This window comes from Oryzias latipes, chromosome 13 (genome assembly GCF_053564925.1).
Source record: "Oryzias latipes strain Hd-rR chromosome 13, Olatipes_Hd-rR_3.1".
NCBI lineage: Eukaryota > Metazoa > Chordata > Actinopteri > Beloniformes > Adrianichthyidae > Oryzias > Oryzias latipes.
The window spans coordinates 34,611,396-34,632,368 of NC_136249.1; the positions used below are offsets into that span (position 1 = coordinate 34,611,396).

Sequence of the window (20,973 nt, forward strand, 5' to 3'; positions counted from 1 at the left end):
ATGACAGCAAACCAAGATGAAAAGATCCAATAAAAGAAAAATAATGGTGGCTATCAATCACAGGGGGTTCAGTATGAACGTGTATTTATAGAAAATAAACCCCCGAAGCAACTATTGTTCTATTCAAGTGTACTAAAAATATACTTAGTATCTGCTAAAAGTGAGACAGTATACAGTAAACTTAAAATGTTTCAATTAAGTCTGAAAAAGTATTCAACTTCCTACACGTACATGGTCTATATGCTATACTTACACAAACCTATTTTCAAGTTTCAAATGTATGTCTGGAGCCTCTGCCGGGATCTCACAGGATCCCCCCGACCAGCAGGGACCCCCCATGACATGAGGGAAAACAAAGTCATAGTTAGGGATCAGGTGGAAAAGTGTTTTTGGCCTCATTTCATGACCTTTTTCTGTCGTGAGAAAGGTTATGAACACCCGTCAGAGGAAGCTTGATGTGAAGGTTGCTACGACCAATCAAAAGTCCCAAACCCAAACCTTAGTGTGGGCCATTTCCTGTTTTATTTTGAAAAAACCTCTGCTTCAGTTTGCTTCCTGTAGCTGTTTTCTCCCACACCTGTTGATGATTAATGGATCCTTTCATCCTTCCTTCATCTGAAACCCAAAACTACCATGTTTTGTTTGTTTGTTTGTTTGTTTTGCTTTCAGCATGTTTTTTTAATTTTTCCGTTCCTTCGTCCAGTTCTTTTTTTACGGAGTAAATGTTTTCAGTCACTTTCTTGATGGGATTTTCCATCTTGACTTCTGATGACCCGATCAAAGAGGAGGACGGTTGGAGCAGAGAAAGGAGGACCCAGAAGTAAGATGAGTAGAAAAAAAGGAACAAATCTAAAATGAATGATGTTTCAGTGATAGCACTTAATGTTCTACATAATTCATTTAGTGGCTGAGTGGAGCTTTTTCATGAGCACTGATTTAAGTCAAGTGGGTTTAAACTTCAGGGCATACATTTTTCAAAGTTGAAGACTTTTTTTTCTAAAGAATATTCATCATTTTTCACAGGCTAATGGATATTTTAGTAATTATGGTCCAAATTCAGAGACAGTTTTTATTTTATAAAAAACAGAACCTCTGGACTCTGGCTTCAATCTGTTATTTTGTCTCAAATATATTTATATTTCAACTCTGCACATATATCAGAAGCTGGTTTGATTTGCACATCAAAATATTTCTTTAACAGCACTACCTTTTGTTTTTTCTTAGAAATCTTTTTGTGAAACTGTTTGAATAAGATGAATGTGTATTTGCAGTTTAAAATTACTTTTCTTACTATAGAAACTGCAAAACAATGTTCAACGACAAACTCAAGTTAATGATTGATGAGTTCTGATCAAAACCCTTGTTTCCTCTCTGGTTTGTCTTCATTCTTTAGAGTTTGGTAAAAAGTTTTACCAGCTTGTCTCCCATTTTTATCTTTGAAAGTTTTTTCACCAACAGTTTGTTTTTGAGCTTAAAGTGGGGCTGAAAACTAGAATAACGATTATTTCTGAATCTCAACGTGCCAACGGACTAAAGATCCTTCGTTTGGATGTGGTTGGAAATGTTGAGGTTGTAGACAAAAGGGTGATTTTTGTTAACTGTTTAGGCCCCAAGAAAGGCTCATTGGGGATGAATATAATTAAACCTCTGGTCTGTCTTCACTCAGGGCAGCCGTCCAGGATCTTGGCCTCTTCCAAGTCCTGATCTAAAGCATCGTAAGGACCGGCTCCATTGTATGAGTCAACTGCCAGGCTCCAGCGTCAGGCGCCAGTCTTCATCGCAGCCCGTTCAGAAAGGCTCTGCGGTCACAGGTAATCACTGTTCCGACCGACTCACTTTGCACCTGAGCGTTCTCAACTGAGACCCGACCAAATGGTTGAAGCCATTCCTGAATTATGAAGTCATTTTCCAAGTTGTGGACGCGGTCTGCATCCCAACTAGCGCAACAAAAGGCAAATAATTGTATTAGTGTGTGACACCGTTTAACAGCTTTAAATCGCTCATAAAACATTCAACAAGGCAAACTGTTCGCAAGTTAATGATCTGTCAGATTTTATATATTAGCTGCTCGGTGAAATGAAATGCATAATTGATCATTAATGAGCTGGGGTCGTTATGATTCAAGTCGTTAATTGATCTGTGCAGAATGTGTGAGGCAGTCATCTTCTGCAGAGAAGGATGAGCAGCAGCTCATTGTGTTGATGTGGTTGAAAGGTAAACATGAAACAAGTAAATGAACGAAGAATCATTGAGGCTGGTGATTTTATGCCATCCAGTCAGCTTCTGTTCCACCTGCGCTCTGTTCTCTTTCCACCTATCAGGGTGGGTCTGTTACAGTTGATCAGTTATCTGTTCGCTGGTTCCTATAGTGTGCGAGTCCAGTCGGTGCCGAAGCTCTGATCTTTCTGGTGCCGAGCAAACAAATGAACTCTGGTGGTCCTGGCTCATATGCAAGTGAACCCTGGTGTGCTTCACTACACTCTGAATGACTAGAGGAAAGTGTTGCAATTATGTCTAGTAAAAATCAAAAGGGAAGCTGGGAGATCGACTCCAAAGAAGAGCGAGTCATGAAAAACGTTGAAAAAGTCTTGATGTGGCGTTTTGAGTGGTTTCAAAGATCTTTTATTGTCATTTCACCACAGAGATAAAAAGGAAATTTGTGACGGGAAATGAAAAACGTATCAATGTGATACAAAACATGTAACCTGAACCTAATGCAATGGTGTATTCCACAGTTCCCTATGATCATTGCACAGATTTAGCACAAAAAGAGAATTTATAAAGAGACCACTGCTCTCAAGTTTGTCCATGGGGGGGCTACAATTATCTTCCAGAGTTCAGCAGTCTTCCTGCTTCCTCACTTTTCCTTTGTGTCCATTGTTTGGGAATCCAAATAAGGAGTGGCTGTGACTGCCGATGGTTCTCTTCAGAAAATCCATCATCATAAGCCGGCTAAAGTTATTAAAGTGTTTTGAAAACCATCAATCAGAGTCCACGGGACTCGTCTTTACTAAAACCCACTTTGAAACTTTGTCATTGGAGAAAAGATCAGTCAGGGAGTCACACCACAGACAAAACACATCTAATGTTCCAACCACAGCCGAATGGAGGAATTTGAAGTGGAGTAAGTAAGGATTGGATACGTGAGATTTGGACGCGTTTTTTGCCGAACTTAATCATTTCCATCAAATGAGATCATCGGGTCTTGTGTATGTTCAAAGGAGAAGTGATGTTTTTGGGTGAAAACCTGTTATGTTTAGTCCCTGACAATCATCAAAATCCCTGGAATGTGTTTATGTCTGGCTTTGAGGAATGTCTCCTTCATTAGCTCGTTTCCTGCAGAACAAATCCAGAAGCAGCAGACGGATGTCGGTCCGCAAAGGCCATGAATCCAGGGGGAGACGACATTCTTTGAGCTTAACAACCTGCCAGCCTCTCAGCATGACAACCATGATCCAGAGAAACTTCTCTCCACACTGCAAACCGTCTCCCTGCTGCACTTACAGGCTGCTCTTCTCCACGGCCCCTTAAACACACCTGGGTGCTTCCATGCAGGTTCATACAGCTGCTTTCATGGTTCAGGCATCATTTAGCCTCATACTCTGTCAAAAGCTTGGCTAGAAAACGTAAATGTTAAAAAACTGTTTGATCTGAACTGATCGTCAACTCAGAACCTTTCTCCTTTAGGCAGCCAATACCCTTATGGCTCTAATTGATCCTTCTTTGAGTCCATTTCTGCCTCTGAATGTGACCACTGGTTAAATGGTGAATGGTGTATACTTGTATGGTTTGAATAAACAGATAAGTAAACAAATAACCTAAGCCCCAAGAAATAAGTGAGAAAAAAAACCCCATGAAACCCCTCAACCCCTCAATGTGGATGCAGTGAGGAGTATTAGTCCTGGAAGTCTGGAAGGCTGAGTCTTCCTCTGGTTTCCAAACTGATCCGTGGTGGTTTACATTCCCAAAGGAATTGGGAAATGAATGAGTCTAATGATTTGAACCAAGTAGTTGGAGGTTTGGAAGGAATCATTGAAAACAGGTAGTTAATTTTTGGGAGAATCGTCATTTTTATGGCTGCAACTCTCCCTTTTAGGGAGATGGGTAGAGTTTTCCATCTAGTGAGATCAGCCTCGGTTGTTTTAAGGAGTCGGGTTTGGTTTAGCTTGAATAGATCAGAAAGCCTAGAGGAAATATTTATACCTAAGTACTTTGTTGCCTGTTTGTGATTTCATGGAGGATGGATTTAAATAGTTGCAGTTAATTGGCAGAAATGTGCTTTTGGACTCGTTTATGGAGAATTCTGAAACTGAGGAAAATGCTTTAATTAGGGAGATGATTTTGCAGATGGAAGATTGTGAATTTGGAGAAAACAACAAAACTCTTCTTCCTTTCAACCGTTCAGCTGTCCGTGTTCACAACGTTTCCTTGACATGACGTCACATTTCATCCGGAATGTTCCGATGGGCGGATCATGGCTGCTGAGCCGCTGCTTCCACATCTGAGCTCGACCTTCGAGATGTTTCAGCTGAATTTCCTCCAACAGTTAAGAAAACGTCCCTGACTCTGCTTTGGTCTCCTCCATCCGGTGAAGTTCAACGGTTTGTTCCTCAGTCTGGATTCTTTAGAGCTTTTTCAAGCGAACCTTTCCGTTGTTCCCAGAATTCTTCTCAAGTCAACATCATTAGTTTTAAAACTTGATCTAAATAAAAGTCGTTAAAAATCGTCTTTAATGTTTCCTTACCTTCTCATGCTCTTTCTTTGTTCTTAATGTCTTAAAGCTGCTAAGTTTGCAAACAATTAGAAATTATTGCTAACCTGTTCATTTCTGAACCACTTTGGCTCATTAGAATTTGGTTTTCATATCCAGCGTTATTGATGAAGTTCTGGGAGCAAATCAATCATGTTTGCTGACATTCTGCACCTTCAGCATATCTATACCTTCCTCTTTTTTTTTTCTTCTTCTCTGCCCTCTGATTACGCCGCTCTTTTCCTTGAGAATCAACTGAACTCTCGACCTTTCACCCATCTTTCCCTGCCGGGATCAGAGCAGCGATCTGAAAGTGTGTGAAAGTAAACGCAGAGATTATGGAGGTTTCGCAGCTCAGCAGCTCTTCCTGTGCGTTCACCGGGGCTCGGCCGCCACGCCGCGTGGCCGTCGCCCCACGTGGGACCTGCTGGATTGAACCTGATCAAACTGTGGGGTTGGCCTTCAGTTAATTCAAAGTCTGAGCTTCATTCGTAAGTTTAACCATTTGTCAGATAGACATCCAGTCACTTTCCCGCCATCATGACGCTTCGTTTGCTGCTGTTCAGCCCCCTCACAACCCCACCCCCCCCAGGCTAAGAGAATTGGCATTTTCCAAAGACATGCAGAGCACGTTTCCACTTACACAGCAGAGGGGGCTTCAGCATTCAGCACACGTGTGGCGCTCCCCCGGTGCTGCTAATTCGGATTCACAGCAGACTCCCCCACCACCCAGACCTGCCTGCACCACCACACTCAAAAAAAGGAAATTACCAGCCAATTAAGTTAACGAAAAAGTAACTTGTCATTTCAACCAGAAAATGTTATGTTTGTAAATCTTACGTGAATGAATCATGTCGATTGTACATAAAAATAATCCATTTAAAAGTTACTTATTTCAATCATGTTGATCCAACGTGATACCATTAAATTGGATGCATTAGTAATCGCAAGGAATTGTGGGATACCATTTTCTTTGTCTATCTGGGCAGATTGGGGTTTAAGTGTGAGTTTTTGTCCCTGGGTTTTATTGTCTAGCTGTTTTACTCTGTTTTAACTAGTGATTTAAACTGTTATGTTTATTTTTTTTTTGCACCATGAGTTAAAGTTTGGTAGAGGATGATGACCAACCCCCTTGTGTGGTAAAATGTTAATGTTCCAATACTTAACACAGAGTTCGTGGTAATTGAGCTCCTGTCTTGTGATGTGGGACTTTGCTGGGTAATTCATGTCATTGATGTGAAAATTAAAAGACCCATTGGTTGTAACATTGGAACAACATATCAATTACAGATGTGTAAATAAAATTAAAGAAAAAAATAGAAATTTAAGTTAAATAAACTTAATTTTCTTATGTGTGACCAATTGAAGTGATTCAATTAAATTGGATCAACTTTTTTCTTTTTAGAGTGAGCAACAATATCAATTTAAAGTTGGGTGCAACTGCTCTATTTAAATTGAATCAACTTAAATTTATTAGTTTGAACCTAAATACATTAAGTTGAGCCAACCTAAATACATTAAGTAGGACCAACATGATTCATTTTTGTTAAAGTAACGCAATCTAATCATGTGGAAATCCTTTCCATAATTTTTTTATGTTCATTCAAAGTGAACGTTTTTTGAGTGCACCTCTCCTCCGTCTTTACCTCGTCCCAGTTGTCTGACGCAAAATGCATACAGACGGATGCTGGTTCCTCCTGGAGGAAGGAACATGGTCCCTTTATTTATTCCAAACCTTTATTTATTCAAGAGCATGAGGACAAATGCTCGGACGGTGATCGGTCACTTCATTTCAAACTCAGTCAGGATTCTGCTTTAGGATCCTGGAATGAACAGGAACGCTGTTGACTGAACTGACCCAAGGTCCAAGACTGAACTCTGACCTCCATCCCTGTCCTCATGGGTGGACTCCTTCTGAAGGAGGTCCTAACTGCATTTTTAGAGAACAAGAACCGGCTGTTTAAGTGTTTGTAACGGGCCAGAAGAACCTGAAAAGGGAAATGAAAACACACATTTCATGAAAAATAATATCCTGAAAAGCTTCCAAATGAACAGCAATGCATGCATTAGAATGAGAACCCATTTCCAAAAGATAAATCCAAAGAATTCAACAAAAATGACAGATTTAACTCCATTTTTTTATCCTTCAAATTTCTAAGCAAAATTGATTCATGAACTTGAAGAATTGATGACCTTGTTATTAAATTGATGATGGATCATTCTTTACCCATCCTTAAACCAACGTTGGTATTTGATCATTTGGTTGGTAAAAATACCTTTATAATGATTAATACGACATCAAAAACGGTTTGCTGCCTCCTAACCGTCTGGCTGGCATCACTGGACTGAAGGGGAGCAGGTGGGAGGTTTCCTTCCTCCCCGCTGCTCCTCACCAACACCGACAAGAGTCCCTGAACGCACCGAAAACGAGCCAGCCTGCAGAATGGATGCACTGTAAAAAGTATTCCTGTGATATTACCTTAAAAAAGTTAAGGCAACGTTTTCAAAACAAGTTATTTTATAGTTTATTGAAAAAAGTGGAATGTAAAAAAAAATTATAGTTAAGTCAACACAACTATTAAGAAAAAACTAGTTTTAAAAACTTTGTTAAATTTGAGTTGGTAGTACTTGATAAAAAAATAATAAAAAAATAAAATATGTAGCACGTTTATAATTCTTTGACGAACCCAAATGTTTTCATTTTAATGAGGTCTTAAAATGTAAGTTTTGAAAAAGTGAAATTATTTGTTAGGACTTAACGACATCTTTGTTTTTTTTTAAATTCTTTTGATTTTGAAAAGAGTTATTCAGATTGCAAAGTTATTAAAAGAACTCAAAATAGACGTTTCAACAACCATTTAGTCATAACATCATTCAGTCAACATTTCAAAGAAGACCACAAAAAAACAGGGAGAATAGGGAGAACTTTAGCCTTTTAAAAACTTCACAGTTTTAGGGAAATCGCGGTGGATCCAAACCAGCAAACAGCCGGCTCTTCAAAAACCGTAATGTCTGTAGGAACAGGAACTCCTGAGGATTCCTGCTGCATCTGCCGCACGGCAGAGGAAAATCTTCATGCCGCCTCCTACGCCTCATGCACGGCAGTTTCTGAGAGACCTGAACAATTACCTTTAAAAAAAAAAGACTAGAATGTTATCAGTTTTGATCAGAATCTGAGCACAACACAGTGGATTACCAGGACCGTATCTATGCACCTGCTGAAAGGTTTCTCTACGTCTTATTTTAAAAGGAAACTGGCCCATGAGGAGGACTAAAACTTTCTGTCACCATCTCCCCCCCCCACGAGGAAGCCAAACTGCATTTGATGAACATGTTTTCATACTTTTTACCACACTGTCAATCATGAAGAAGTGAGGGAGATTCTACTGGACAGCTCATCTCCACTTTGAATTGTCTGACTTGAAGACTGGTAATCACATCAAATGAATCATTTAATGTTTATTCATAATATATTTTTGGGAAATAAAAAACTCAACAATTGTTAAACGGAACATTTAAGTTTTGCTTTTAATTTCTTCAACTTTCACTGTCCTGTGTCTGGGTTAGCCTTGAAACAATTACAATCTCGGTTAAAACGTGCTATTTTTTTTTTTTTTTTTTGGAACAGATGCTCTTTTACCACAATGCTAAACCTGAAAAAGACTAAAATATAAAAACAGTTTCTGTGATTAAGCGCAGTGTTGATGTTATGATAAAGCTAACTCACAGAGTTAGTATTTAAAACATAAACTAAATGCAAACTCAATAAATATGCTTTTTCCATGCGGCTTACAATAAAAAGGTTATATAGTCAAAGTAACAAAAACAAAACTATACAGTACCTTTTATTCCAGCGAGATGTCCAACAAAGTCCATCAAAGCGGTTCTTTGTGAGCCCAAGCTGAACAAACCCAGAACAGTCCAGGTCCGTCACGGTGGGCGTGTCTGAAATTTCAGTTTGAATTCATCTATAAAAACGGACTTTTAGGAAATTAAAATGTTTCCGTAGTTCAGTGAAATCGTTTTTGTTAGTCAATTTTGAGAACTTAATTATTCAAAAATAATGATTATTATTAAAGGTAAATGTGATAAATGTAGTGAAATAAATCCGTGAACGCTTGAAGACTTTTTAGTGTGACTTTATTTTCAAATGCTTTTCAGAATTTCACTGGATTCTTTTGTCCACTTCGCTGGTTTTGGTGATTTGGATCTTTTCGTTCTTTCAGGATTATGCAAAAATGTTGAGATTCAGTGAAGATCATCTCGAACGTGTGATGTTTGATCAATATGGCTCTGCAGTGGATGTAGTCTTTTAAAACCTTAGGGAAGCTTTATTTGACTTTTGCTGGTCCCCACATAATGATTCCTCCACCTCCTGCTGAACCCGATGAGTTTGTGCTTCCTGTGAGTTTGAAACATCTGGATGTTGGGACTGAAGGTCAGATTCCTCCACCTGTCCGCCGCTTCTCACACCTGAGCCGTTCTGTCTGCACGCTGGTCCTGATGCAGCGCGCGGATGGGAAGAGGAGATGGAGAGTCTGGGTGTGTCTTTATTTAAATTCACCGCTCACGCGCTGCCCCCTCCCTCCGCCGTCAGTCCTCCTCGTGCAGCCGGTGTGGAGCGCGCGCAGGATTGAGCCTAGATTTCAAACTTGAAGCTCGCCTTCATTTGACCAAACCCGCAGCCGCTGCAGTGAGAAAGAAGCGGGCAGAGAGGGATGGAGCGGAGGATTTAACCGGCTGAGGTGGAATCAGACTGACAAGGTGACACCTTCCTTCCCGCGTCCCTGCCGGCGCGCGGGAGTTTGGACGTGCTGCACCTCTGCGGACCTGCGAGCAGAAGGAGACATCCGCTCCCGGGGCATCAGAAGACCGGCCTCGGCTGCAGAGCAGCGGAATGTGGAACTGACACCGGATGACGAGCGGGACTCCGCCCGCGCGGAGCAGGAATCTGTTTCTCCACGCAAACAGGCAGTTTGCAGCTCTGCGCGCGGCGGCGGAGCAGGGCGCGCTCCCGGGATGTTCTGAAGTCTCCTTTCTCCCACAGGCCGGAACCGGAGGAGAAGCTGCGCTCCGACGGGGAGCCTCTTAACGGAATCCTGGATGAGAAAACGTCCCTTCTGCTCCCATACGGCTTTCTGATCCCGTCGCTGGATCCTCCTCGCGCTTGCAGGCGCGCGCCGGAGCAACAGAGGGACTCGGATTCTGGATTTTAGGAATCAGCTCCCAGCATCACTTTCTGTCCCCCCCTTTGGGATTTGGAGTTTTCTGTGGCGGGTTCAACGCGGTTTTGACGCGCATGGCGCGAGCTGGCGCAAACCCGCTCACTTTCGCCCCGCAGTGCATTTGGCGTGCCGGGGGACTCTGAAGGGAGTTTTCTCCGTCAACCCCCCACCACCGCCCCCCAGGTCGGTGCTTTTTCTGGTCGGACGTCCATATATACATTTTTCGCTTGTTTGCGCGCGCACACGCACAGTCCAGCCTGCACGCTCGGATCTGCTCTGGATGGGGAACGGGAGGACGCAGACGCGGGAACCGGGAGTTTTTGGGATGCGCCGTTTTTTCAGGCTTTGAGGATAACGCCACGCGGAGTGTTTGGGAGGAGGAGGAGAGGAGCGGAGATCCATGAAGGTAAGGAGGACGGATGGCAGGGCGCGCGTGAGATGGCGGAGAATGGCCGTTCTGCCACGGGGACGTCAGGCTCACCGCGGGAGGGGATTGGGGGGGGGGGGTGTTATTCTTAGTTCTCAGGAAATGAATCATCGCTGTAATCTGATTACTGTGTGCCGTAACCTCGCTGTGTGTAACTGCTCCTCCCTGCGTCCCGCCGGCTCCCTCAGTGGACTGCAGCTGATCGCACCCCCCCCCCCCCACCACCACCACCACCACCCATTTACAAGAAACTGAATCGACAAGCGAGTTTATTTGTTTCGGGGGCGTCCTGGACCCCTGTGCGTTGCGATGCCCCGCGCGCGCCATTAACCAAGTGCTTGTTTCGGAATGTGTGGAGACGCGCGCACACATCTACATCATGCATCCACATGCGTGCGCGCAGGGGATCTTTTCTCTCCATCTGCCTCCCTCTCCGTTTCTGAAGCTGCCTCATCACGCTGACTGGCGTTACAGCCACATCCATTATGCAGGAGGCTGGAAGATGAGAACGGGGGGGGGGGGGGGGGGGGGGGGCCTGAAGAGGACAAGTGGGAAGCGGACTGCTGAAGGTAGAGGGAGGAGGAGAGTAAAATGCTGAAGAACTCCATATGAAGGAAAGGGGGGGGGATTTTAATTTGAAAGATGGAAGTGTGAAGCCACAGCTGATTAAATGTGAAAGAAAACACACATTTCACATTTAGAAACTGCAAACAAAGAGCAACCCTGCAAACGGCTGCACTTAAAATGTCAAACAGCAGCCAGTTTTCGCTTTGGGGAAGAACAGATCTGGTTTGGTTTCTGCAACTGCGCATAGGGAGGAGTGCAGGGAGGGAGGAGCAGCTCCACACTGACGCTCCGTCTGCTCCACATGAAGATCTCCAAGTGGGCCTCGCTCCACCAGCAGGCGGAGGAGCATTTGTGGGTCATGCAGTGGTAAACTCCTGCCCTCATGCTCCCTGGTTTCCAGAGGTTGACTGAGGTTTTCTTCTGTTTGTAGATCAGCCTGAAGCTGAAAGCAGATTTCAGCACCATGGACAGCTCCGTGTCATTAGCAGCGCTGATCTGTTGTGCAGCCGGCCTGTCGTGTTTGAACCCGTCATTGTGACATCAAGACCTTTTGGGTAAAATCTCTAGACTATCTGCAGACCAAAGACTGCTGTTGGTGGAGGAGCACCTCAGAAGCCGTTAGGCTGCTTGAAATCCAGAGCTGCACAAACATCTAGCAGAGGGTTTTGGTGGATGTGTGTCAGCGACTGAACTGATGAAGACTTTCTGAGATGATGTGTTGCTCCAGCACAGAACTGGCCTTCAGTAAAGTTCAGCACTGCTGGTTTAATTGATTTGGATCTCATCCTTTTTCGCTGAGGCCATTGGCTTCTCTTTATTGGAGATTAGGTCTGACCCACAGATCACAGCGCTGGAGATGGTTTCTGAGCTGCTGCAGCACAAATTGGCATGGAGGTGTCTTCCCTTGTCGTTGAGCTGCTCGACTCTAAATCACAACAGTAGTGATGTTTCGCCGGCTCGGACTTTCACAGCCGAGGGGCTTTCTTGCTTCCTTTCTTTCAAGCTAAAATGAGTCTGATTCCAGCGTTTACAGCTGGTTGCAACAATTTGTTCTGCCTGTTTTTTGGAAACGTTCTTCTTGGAAACTGAAATAGCTCTGCACTTCTTTTTTTTGTGTTTTTTGTTTTTTTAACTTGTCCTGTCCAACAGCTAGGCAAACAGATGAGAGCTGAAGGCCTCTTGTGTTGGACATATTTTACTTTAACAACAGGGGTTATTAATCTTCTGACAAACCAGAGGTATGTCTGAATAAACCCCTTTTGGAATCGAGATCAGACTTTATTCATTTGAATCATATTTGAAGATCTTTTGTGTTGGACCGGACGGAAAAGGAAAGGAGGGATAAAGAGAGAGGGATGTTGAGGGGGTGGGGGATAGGAGGGTGATAATAGAAAGGAGGGGGGGGGTAAAACCATGAAGCAGCATAAAGCAACGAGTTTCTGGATGTTTATACTCATTAAAGTGAGGTTCAGATGTAATACAGTCTATAAGGGCGGGGCCTGTCCACAAACACACTTAAATGTTAGAAACACACCTGTTGGCTCAAAAAATGTCCACATGTCAACATGTACACAAAACAGATAGTGTTCACACGCGCATACTTATGCCTTCAAACCAACTAGTGTGAAATATTTCATTCATTCTATCATGCAAACTATTAGTGCAAAGGTGAGCTAACACCTGTGCTCAGGTGAGTGTTTATGTTCTTCTAAAATGGATGATGGAATGTGAAAAGGAGGAGGGGGAGTGCCCAGCCTCCCCCACACCAATACCCCCGCCGCCGCAGCAGCAGCGGCAGGCAGAACCCCCCCCCCCCCCAACACCAAACTTGCTGTCCACTCGGCAGCAGGCAGAGAACAACCGCCCCCCCCCAGGTGATCACATCCGCCACCCAGGCAAGGGCCAGCAGGACCGCCACGGGGCCCCCAGAGCCAGAGAGCAGGGAGGCATGGGGGGAAAGAGAGTGCCGCCCCAGCCCAACCAGGAGAGCAGCCCCCCGCTGTGCCGGGAGGACCAAACGCGGGACCCCGCCCCAGAAGAACGCCCACAGGTACCAGCCAGGACCGCCCCAAGGGAGACCCGCAGGGCAGGGGTCAGCCGCCCCGCCCAGGCGGAGGGCACCCAGGAGAGAGGGGGTCCACAAAAAGTGTTGTAAACATGGCCCGACCAGGCTCGCCCACAGTTGGAAATTTGGTGAGGCCCAGTGCTCAGGGGCCAGGACCAGAACCCACCCCACAGGGACCCGGACACCCCCCAGCTCAGGTGTGACGGGACAATGATGGTTCAGGCTAGAGACCCTCAGAGCTCCTGAGGAGAGCAGCAGCGGCTTAAACAGAATTCAAATGTGGACTCAGAGTCAAATGTGAATCTAAAGAATCGACCGGACTGTTGCACATGGCTGCAGAGGTGAAAACTGTAAAGACTGTGTTTTCCTACATGATGTTCTCAGAGTCATCAGTGAAGAGAAGCAGAATACATTTCCTTAAGGAGGCAGCAGGACCCACAGACACAACCGGAGAACCTCATTACTCATCCTGACTGTGACTGTTGTCCGGTTCCTGCAGGCCTTATCTTCATGCTCCCTTCTTTTTGCTTCCTCTTCCTCGTGACCCGAGCCTCTTCATCCTTCTGTGTCTGTCTATTTAGGCTGGAGTTTGATGCTGACCGGCTCCTATGTGCCGTGGAGCAGCTCCTGAGGGCTCAAAACTTTGATAAAGAAACCAAAACCCCCAAATTGTTGCAATTTAATAGAATTTATGAGCAAATTTGATATTACTTGATAAAAATGAAAGGGTTTGAATTTATTGCATAGCATTGCATACATTTATTGATTCCCTTTGAATTTAGCACTGTTCTTCCGTGGACACAGTGGGCATGTCGTGTGTGCGGCGTCATTGACGCTGGTGTTTGGAAAGCGTCATCGAGACGCCTGCCAAGACGCTGGAGAGGTGCGGAAGTGGAGGAGTTTGCCCAAAAACCAGGCTGCAGAAGCATTTTTAAAAGGATCCTCAGGACTGAAGAAAGTCAGAGTGACTGTAGGGTTGGTTTCTATCGCTCATCTCAGCTCAGGCATGGCCTGGATCGACTGAAGCTCTGCAGCTGCAGACGTGATGCGGCCCGTTGGAGATGGTGGACAGATCAGCCTGCATGGAAGCTGCAGCTCAGGCTGCCGTCAGGTGGGCGAGCAGAATCCACGCCGGACCCAACCTGCAGGGTCTGGGCGTGCTCGGATTTGTTTCATGGTGACACTTTTCACAAGTGGAGTATCACAACGTGTGTCTTAACCTATTGGCAAAGAGGACGACTGCAGATCTGCTCTTCAGACATTGGAACATCTTTGAGTTTGTGAGTAGTTTCAGGATGCGACCGCAGCAGAGGAGGAAACTGATGACGGCTTAGTGAAAAACTTTAGAGGATCCGTTTTTAAAAACAATAAGATTAACGCTGCGAGCATTCCTACTGAAATGTATTGTATGTTATATTGTTTTCTTCAGCTTGAACAATTCATGTTATATTTTCACAATGTTTTGGTAAAATAAATGTATGAGTAACATGAAAACGCCACATTGATGAGCTCGCCATGCTCACGCTGTTTCTGCACGTCGGTTTTCTGAGCAACGGAAGCGTTTGAAGCCCTTTAAATGGAGCCTCCTGCTCTGTGACTCGTCTTCAGCTTCATTTGGATGTTACCCAGAAGTCTCCCTGTTACCCAGAAGTCTCCCTGTTACCCAGAAGTCTCCCTGTTACCCAGAAGTCTCCCTGTTACCCAGAGGTAACGGCTGCATGAGCCCCGCCCCGCCCCGCTGACGGATGAGCAGGAAAGAGGCTGTCACTGCAGGATTGTGGTGATTTCCGTCAGAGCGGACATTCAGTCTGACAGAAGATTTAATCTTTGGCGTAATCTCAGAGTGCAGAGCCACACCCACGGTCCCCGCTTCTACCCGCCCATCTGTTTCCTGGTCCATCTGTCTATCCGAGCAGCCTGCCCTCTTTCCTTCTCCTGTGCCCCCCCTCGCCGGGTCTCTCCTGGCATCCCGTCCTGCATCACTTCCTGCAGGTGAGCTTTCTGCTGCAGTCTTTACGTTTAAATGAGATGGGATGACGGATATCTCTGCTTCCCTTCTTCCCGATCAGCAGAATTCATTTCCTTTCCACTCTGACTTGCTGTGGAATCATCACACGAGCTGTTTACCTCTTTTTTCTTCGTCCATTAGACGGTGTTGTGCCGACGCAGCAGGAGCACTAACTCCACTGCTGCCACCGCAGCACAAACGTGAACTCAAATTACAGTCATTCAGATTCAAGATGCCCAGCAAAGCACTGAGAACTGCAGGGTGTATTTATCCTAATTCTTTTTATTTCAGGGTAGATTTAGGCTCAGATGGAGGTGAGCAGCAGCAGCAGCAGCAGCTGAGTTCAGGGTAGATTGTTCCTGCAGATGCATCACATTTTAAAACTTCAAACTAATGTTTGTCCACTTTGCGTTCCTGCTATTCTTAAATAAAATGTTTACTTTGGGTATTTCAGAAAAAACGTCCTCTATGAAGCTGCTTATGCGTAGGCTCGTGTTGCATAAGTGTTCTCTACGACCTGTTGCCCACAGCAGACAAAAAAAGCACGTATGAACCATTTTCTCTCCACGGGTTCACATATTGGTCTATGACCTTGATATATCCTGCAGGTCACCTGCGTGACCCGTCCAGGTTGGCCCGTTTTTCGCCCTCAGACAGCCTGTAACCACCGTTTGAGCAGTTGGGACCTAGATAAAATACTTTATTAGTCCAGAGGGAACCTGCAGGTCCATCCACTGCTCCGAAAACGCGCAATAAATTAAATATGAGAATACTAAAAGGATAATAAAAATATTGAAAGTAATCATAACTAGGAGAAGCTGCTTTTCCAGCAGAAAATGCAGGATTGAATGCTATATTGATTCATGAAAATGACACTTAAAGGGTTATAATTGGCCCAACAATAAAATTAAAGAAAGAAATCATCAAAGTTGAGCACAATAACAAAAAAGACATGTTTGTGAAAAATGCCAGAGCCGGCCGGTATCGAACCAGCGAGCTTCTGCACCAAGGACTCCCCGTGGATTTCAATGGAGGCAGAAATCCTGGAATATCTGGAAAAGTTTTAAGATTTTAAGGACCAAAAGTCATAGCTGGAAAAAGCTGAAAGAGCTGAACATTTGAATAGATGAATGGTTCAAATAGCTGAAACATTGTAGAAGGAGTTAAGCGACAAAAAATGGAGGAAGATCCTAGAATAAAGGAAGAGAAACAGGAAAACAATGATTGGTTGAAGGCTTTATAGCATCAACCAACAATCCGGCTAATCAGGCTGTACGTCTCTTTCACATCGTTCACCCGTTTGTCCGTCTAAAGTGCTTTAGAGCTGGGATGAGTCTAAAGGTTCAGTCTGGTCACCAGTCATGTGAAATCCATCATTGAAGAGGAAGCTGAGCTCCGTGTTTCTCAGATGACATGTTTTCAGTTATTTTCTTCTGAGTTTCTGGGTTTTTCATCCAACAGTGTCTTATTTCCAGCTGTTTTTTTTGTCTCCTTCACAAAAACTCCCTCTGGATCGTGGTGACCGGAGTGTTTTTTTTGTTGAGTGGCTAAACGGCAGCGCTTAGCTGGAGCCGTTCTTTGCATCAGCCGTGTTTTATATCTGAATTAATCATGGAGTACGGGGGCGTCTGCCTCGACTCGTGCTCGCAAAAGTGAGATTGATGAAACATCCTCACTGATAACTGGGTGAAGCTGCAGACGGTTGCACGTGCACGCTCTGCAGGTGTGCACGGCTCTCATGCATTTGGTCTCCTTCCTCACCGGAAGGCCTTTTTGTCCCAGCGTTAACCGTTGGTCGCCGTTCGGTGCATCGTGGTCGTGGAGTGTTGGATGCGAGCGTGGAAGCCCGCTGTTCTTTCCGCCGCACACGTCACACAGATGCTGAAGAGCCGCTAATGAATTCTCCTCTCCTCCAGTTGTTTTTTTTTTTTTTATGCGTGTTGCCGGAAAAAGATGGCGGTGATTAAGCTTTTCAAAAGCGACCGCACAAAGTGCGACCTACATTCCTGTCTTAGGAGGGGATTATACCTCCCTGCCTTTGTCAGACTAATGGAAACATTTACAGAGGTGAAGATGAAAGCTCCTCCTGCACCTGAAGCCTGGGGGGGGGGGGGCTGTTTGTGTCAACATGTCTGAATTTAGCAATTATTTTATAAACAGCTTTAATGAGAACAACGGCGTGAGGAATGAGGAACAGCCTGTTTTTTTCATAATTTATTTTTTTAAGCCGATCTTCGGCCACAAAGAGGTTTTCCAGGAAGCTTTGTCTTTCAGAGGATGGGGGGGGGGGGGGGGGGGGGGGGTCTCTTCATCTTGGCTGATGGTCCTTGGATGAAACCTTTTGGATGATAAAGTCCGGTTTTTTGGATGATAGATTTGATGGAGACGTTTTAGCCGTCAGGAGTTGACGTCAATACAAGCCGGGGGAGGGGCTTTGGACTTTTGATCTGGTGCATCATTGGAGGAGGAGGAGGTGGTCTGGTGGATTTATGTCGAGCTGAGATCAATTCCAGGAAAAGCTGGAGTGAGTCGCTTGAAAGAGAGAGGTCTGGGACATCCCGTCTAAATCAACGCCGCATCAGTCGGATGGATAAATCTTTGCTGGAGTTCTGAGGAAAACGTCAGAGTTAGCAGGAAGGAAATGAATTTCCGGTTTTTCTCCAGCTGGTTTTCTTTTGCCCGATGTAAATGCTGAAAAGAATGCTTTTAGAAGACCAAAAACATCCTTTTTGCCCCAAACCTCCTTCTGTCGACCAGATTTTCCAAAACTCTGGTTGATCAAACCTTCAGAAGTTCTGAGAGCTGCGGAGGAAAGTTCCCGTTCTCCAACTGTGGTGGATGAGTGAGTCACACAGCTGAGGGATTAATGACACCAAACCTGTCGAGGGACGTTGGGCTGAGAGGTCACATGACCAGCTGCTCTTCTGTAAACTCGCCTTGATGTTGGCGTGACACAGATCTGATGCTCGTCTCGCCCCGTCGTCCCGCTAATAACCCGCCGTCCATCACGTCCGTCTCTCGTCCGTCTGTCGTCCTCTCTCTCCTGCATCCTTCATCCTCCCGTCCACTTTCTCCGTGTCTCCATCGTTTCGGCGCCCGTCTTCCTCGCCGGGTTTCCGTTGAAGGTCAGATCTGACAGGCGGCTGATGGATGCTGCAGCACTTTCCTGGGGAGGTGAACGCCGTGGCTGTTACTACATTAAATAACATTGGGAAGGGGGGGGGACACAAAGCAAATAGAGAAGACTGTAATTCCTGGAAAATCATAAATACTCGACGACATGTGAACGCACAGCAGGAAGTCACTGACCCTTCCGCCCCCTCCTCTTGGGCAGGGGGGTCAGCCTCTCCCCCCCCTCCTGAAGAAGCTGAAGAATGAACTCTGAAGGTTTGGTTTGATGGAATGACTTTCATGGGAGAGTGTCTCCATTTTAGTGAGTCATGAAATAGTAATGGAGAGAGATGAGAGCTAATCTGTCACACGCCGTCAGCAGCACAGGAGGAAGGAGCTCCTCTTCCTCAGGAGGAAGGAGCTCCTCTTCCTCAGGAGGAAGGAGCTCCTGTTGCTCAGAAGGAAGGAGCTCTCTTCCTCCCCTCTTCCTCCTCAAACCCTTCATAGGATTTTGGGGGGAAAAAGCACGGATGAAACTGTTTCAGGAAGAACTGACATTATGCGACTGAAGCCGTTTTCCTGTTCCCTAAAAAAAGCAACGTTTTCCTCCGTCAGCCAAGAAAAGGCTCTGTTCCATTTTTGTTTGGTATTAGAGGAGCAGGAAATTCTGTGCCGTACCTCCGTCAAACGCACGTTTTTTGTCTGTTTCTGATGACGTGCAAAATATGAAAACTCCCAAATCTTTTAGAATTGAGCAAAAAAACGTCCTGAAGTCTAAAGTAAAACCGAGGAAAGTTCTTCAAACGTTCCGTTCTTGCAGCTCTCTGACTGCTGGAGGTTAAAAACCAGCTGTTGTGAATCCTTTGGCTCCTGGTCTAAGATGACTGAGCCGCTCCATCTTCTCCTGGACTTCAGATAATCAGCAGCTGACGGAGGAACTGAGGGCAAAACTGAAGTCACTCGCTTTAAATGTCTTTTACCCTTTTTCTGTTCAGCAGTTTCTCAAACGTCCTGAAAATGATTCTATTTAAAAACCTCCTAATTTCTGAACGGGCTCAGGATCTGGACAGCTGTAGACAAGGATTTGTTGGTTCAGTAACCCCTGATGTTTGATTCTAGATTCAAGGGAAGAAAGCCAAAAAAGGTATTTTTATCTGGTCAGTTTGGTTTGTGAGTTGCTGCAGTGAGACGGACATCCCTGCAGCTCAGCAGGAGCGTCCCTCCGTCCTCCTGGAACCAGCAGAACGCGCCTTCACTCCATTAAACGCTGAATGAGCTGCGTCCTGCAAATGGACCCTTTAAAGCTCGTTTAGTCACGCAGGCGGCATAATTCCATATTTCATCAGCTGCTGCTGCTGCCGGAGTGCGCTTCCTCTGCTCCTTCCCTGCATTGGTCATAAAGCGCTCTTTAAACATTCATGCTTCACCTTTCTGTAAGCGTTTCTGAATATTTGAACGCCAAAGCCGCTTTTACAGCTGAACTGACGTTGGGAGGCGGAGCTGCAGGTGGGAGGTGTGTGTGTGGAGGCAAACACGCCACGTTCAAACTTTGATGCACGTGGGCCTCTCTGCTGTAGCTGGGATAAACTTTATTCCACGTATTAAAGCCAAAGATTCCTATTTGTAGAATACTTTTCCAAATAAACCAAAATAAGAGTAACGTAACATCTGTCGGGTTGTTTCCTTTCTAACAACTGTTGCTGTTTTTCCTCACAAAGTCACAAAGCTTTAAAAAGAAAAAGTCTCAGACTTGTCAAATTTGCCCTGAACTTTTCTGGATTTAGTTCCATCAGCCTCAGGAATGTGAGAACCTCATGGGAATGTCAGTGAATCCGGTGTTTGGGAATGTTGTCCGACGCACATGTGACGCGCTGACGACTGCAGCAGGTGTGGAACACGGCGAGATGATTCCAGACCGACGCATCACAACGAGATTCTGCTCTCACACCAGAACTTGGACACAAACGGGTTAAAATTGTTTTCATTTCAGATACATGACTTTTTTAAAAAAAAAGATTAAAAATGAAAATCCTAAAAAGGGGAAAAAAGGTGAAACCTCTGATCTTCAGGAGCTTTAGTTGGACTTCTAAAGAAACAAAAAAGACAAATAATTTAAACCAAAAACTAAAAGAAAATTTAAAAAAAACTCAAGAAATTTCCCAAATTTTCTCCTGGAAATCCACAAATTCCACTAAAGTTTCCATCTCTGTAGTTGGTTTTTCAGCAGCTCTTGGTGCATTTGAGATGTTGGTCAGAAGTTACCTAGATGCTGATGGAATCTTATTCAGGGATGTTTTTGAGAGTTTCCTTCTCTTTGCTGGACTCCTTCAGAATCAAACGTCTTTTTTTCACAGTCGAGAACGTAGGAATGTTTTAGGAAGCAGTTTTACATAAAGATGACCTGAACGTGTCTCCACACCTTGAATCTCCATGCAGCGTTTTCTCCTCTGTGTTCCATAACGGGAGGGAGGGAGAGCGTCCAGCAGGCAGACCAAAACTGAGCTGAGATCTTCATGCAGAGTTCCGAGTCCTTCAGGACTCTAAGCGGTCAGAGAAGGAACACCCAGTCCACATCTGCAAGCAGGAAGATTCTGGATGTTTTCCTTTCACTGAAACCCAGAGCGAGTGCAGGCTGCACGGTCGGGTATCGATCCTGGAATCTTTTCTTTTCTCTCTCAGACCTCCAGCTGAGCTCGGCTCAGAGGAAACTCTTTTTATTGCAGCTTCAGCTTTTGGTTGCATCTCAAAACATGACCGCCGCTCCACCAACCTGTGACAACCTCTCATTAAAGAGGGGTTGGTTTGCTGCCAAAGTGTCAA

General features: G+C 44.9%; 1 protein-coding gene across 6 annotated transcripts in view; it reads left to right on the forward strand.

The window, feature by feature from the left end:
• The first annotated feature begins 589 nt into the window (after nucleotides 1–589).
• Nucleotides 590–20,973, forward strand: part of si:cabz01090165.1 (leucine-rich repeat and fibronectin type III domain-containing protein 1-like protein) — a 275,238-nt gene continuing 254,854 nt past the window's right edge. For 2 of the 6 annotated variants that reach the window (XM_004075203.5, XM_078929781.1), the window contains exons 1-2: nucleotides 590–820; nucleotides 1,667–1,811. The gene's annotated coding sequence lies outside the window, so the exon portion shown is untranslated. Of the gene's footprint in view, nucleotides 821–1,666; nucleotides 1,812–8,904; nucleotides 10,382–20,973 lie in introns of those variants that run through there. The other 4 variants (XM_023961321.2, XM_078929780.1, XM_078929779.1 and 1 more) reach the window with 3 other exon arrangements.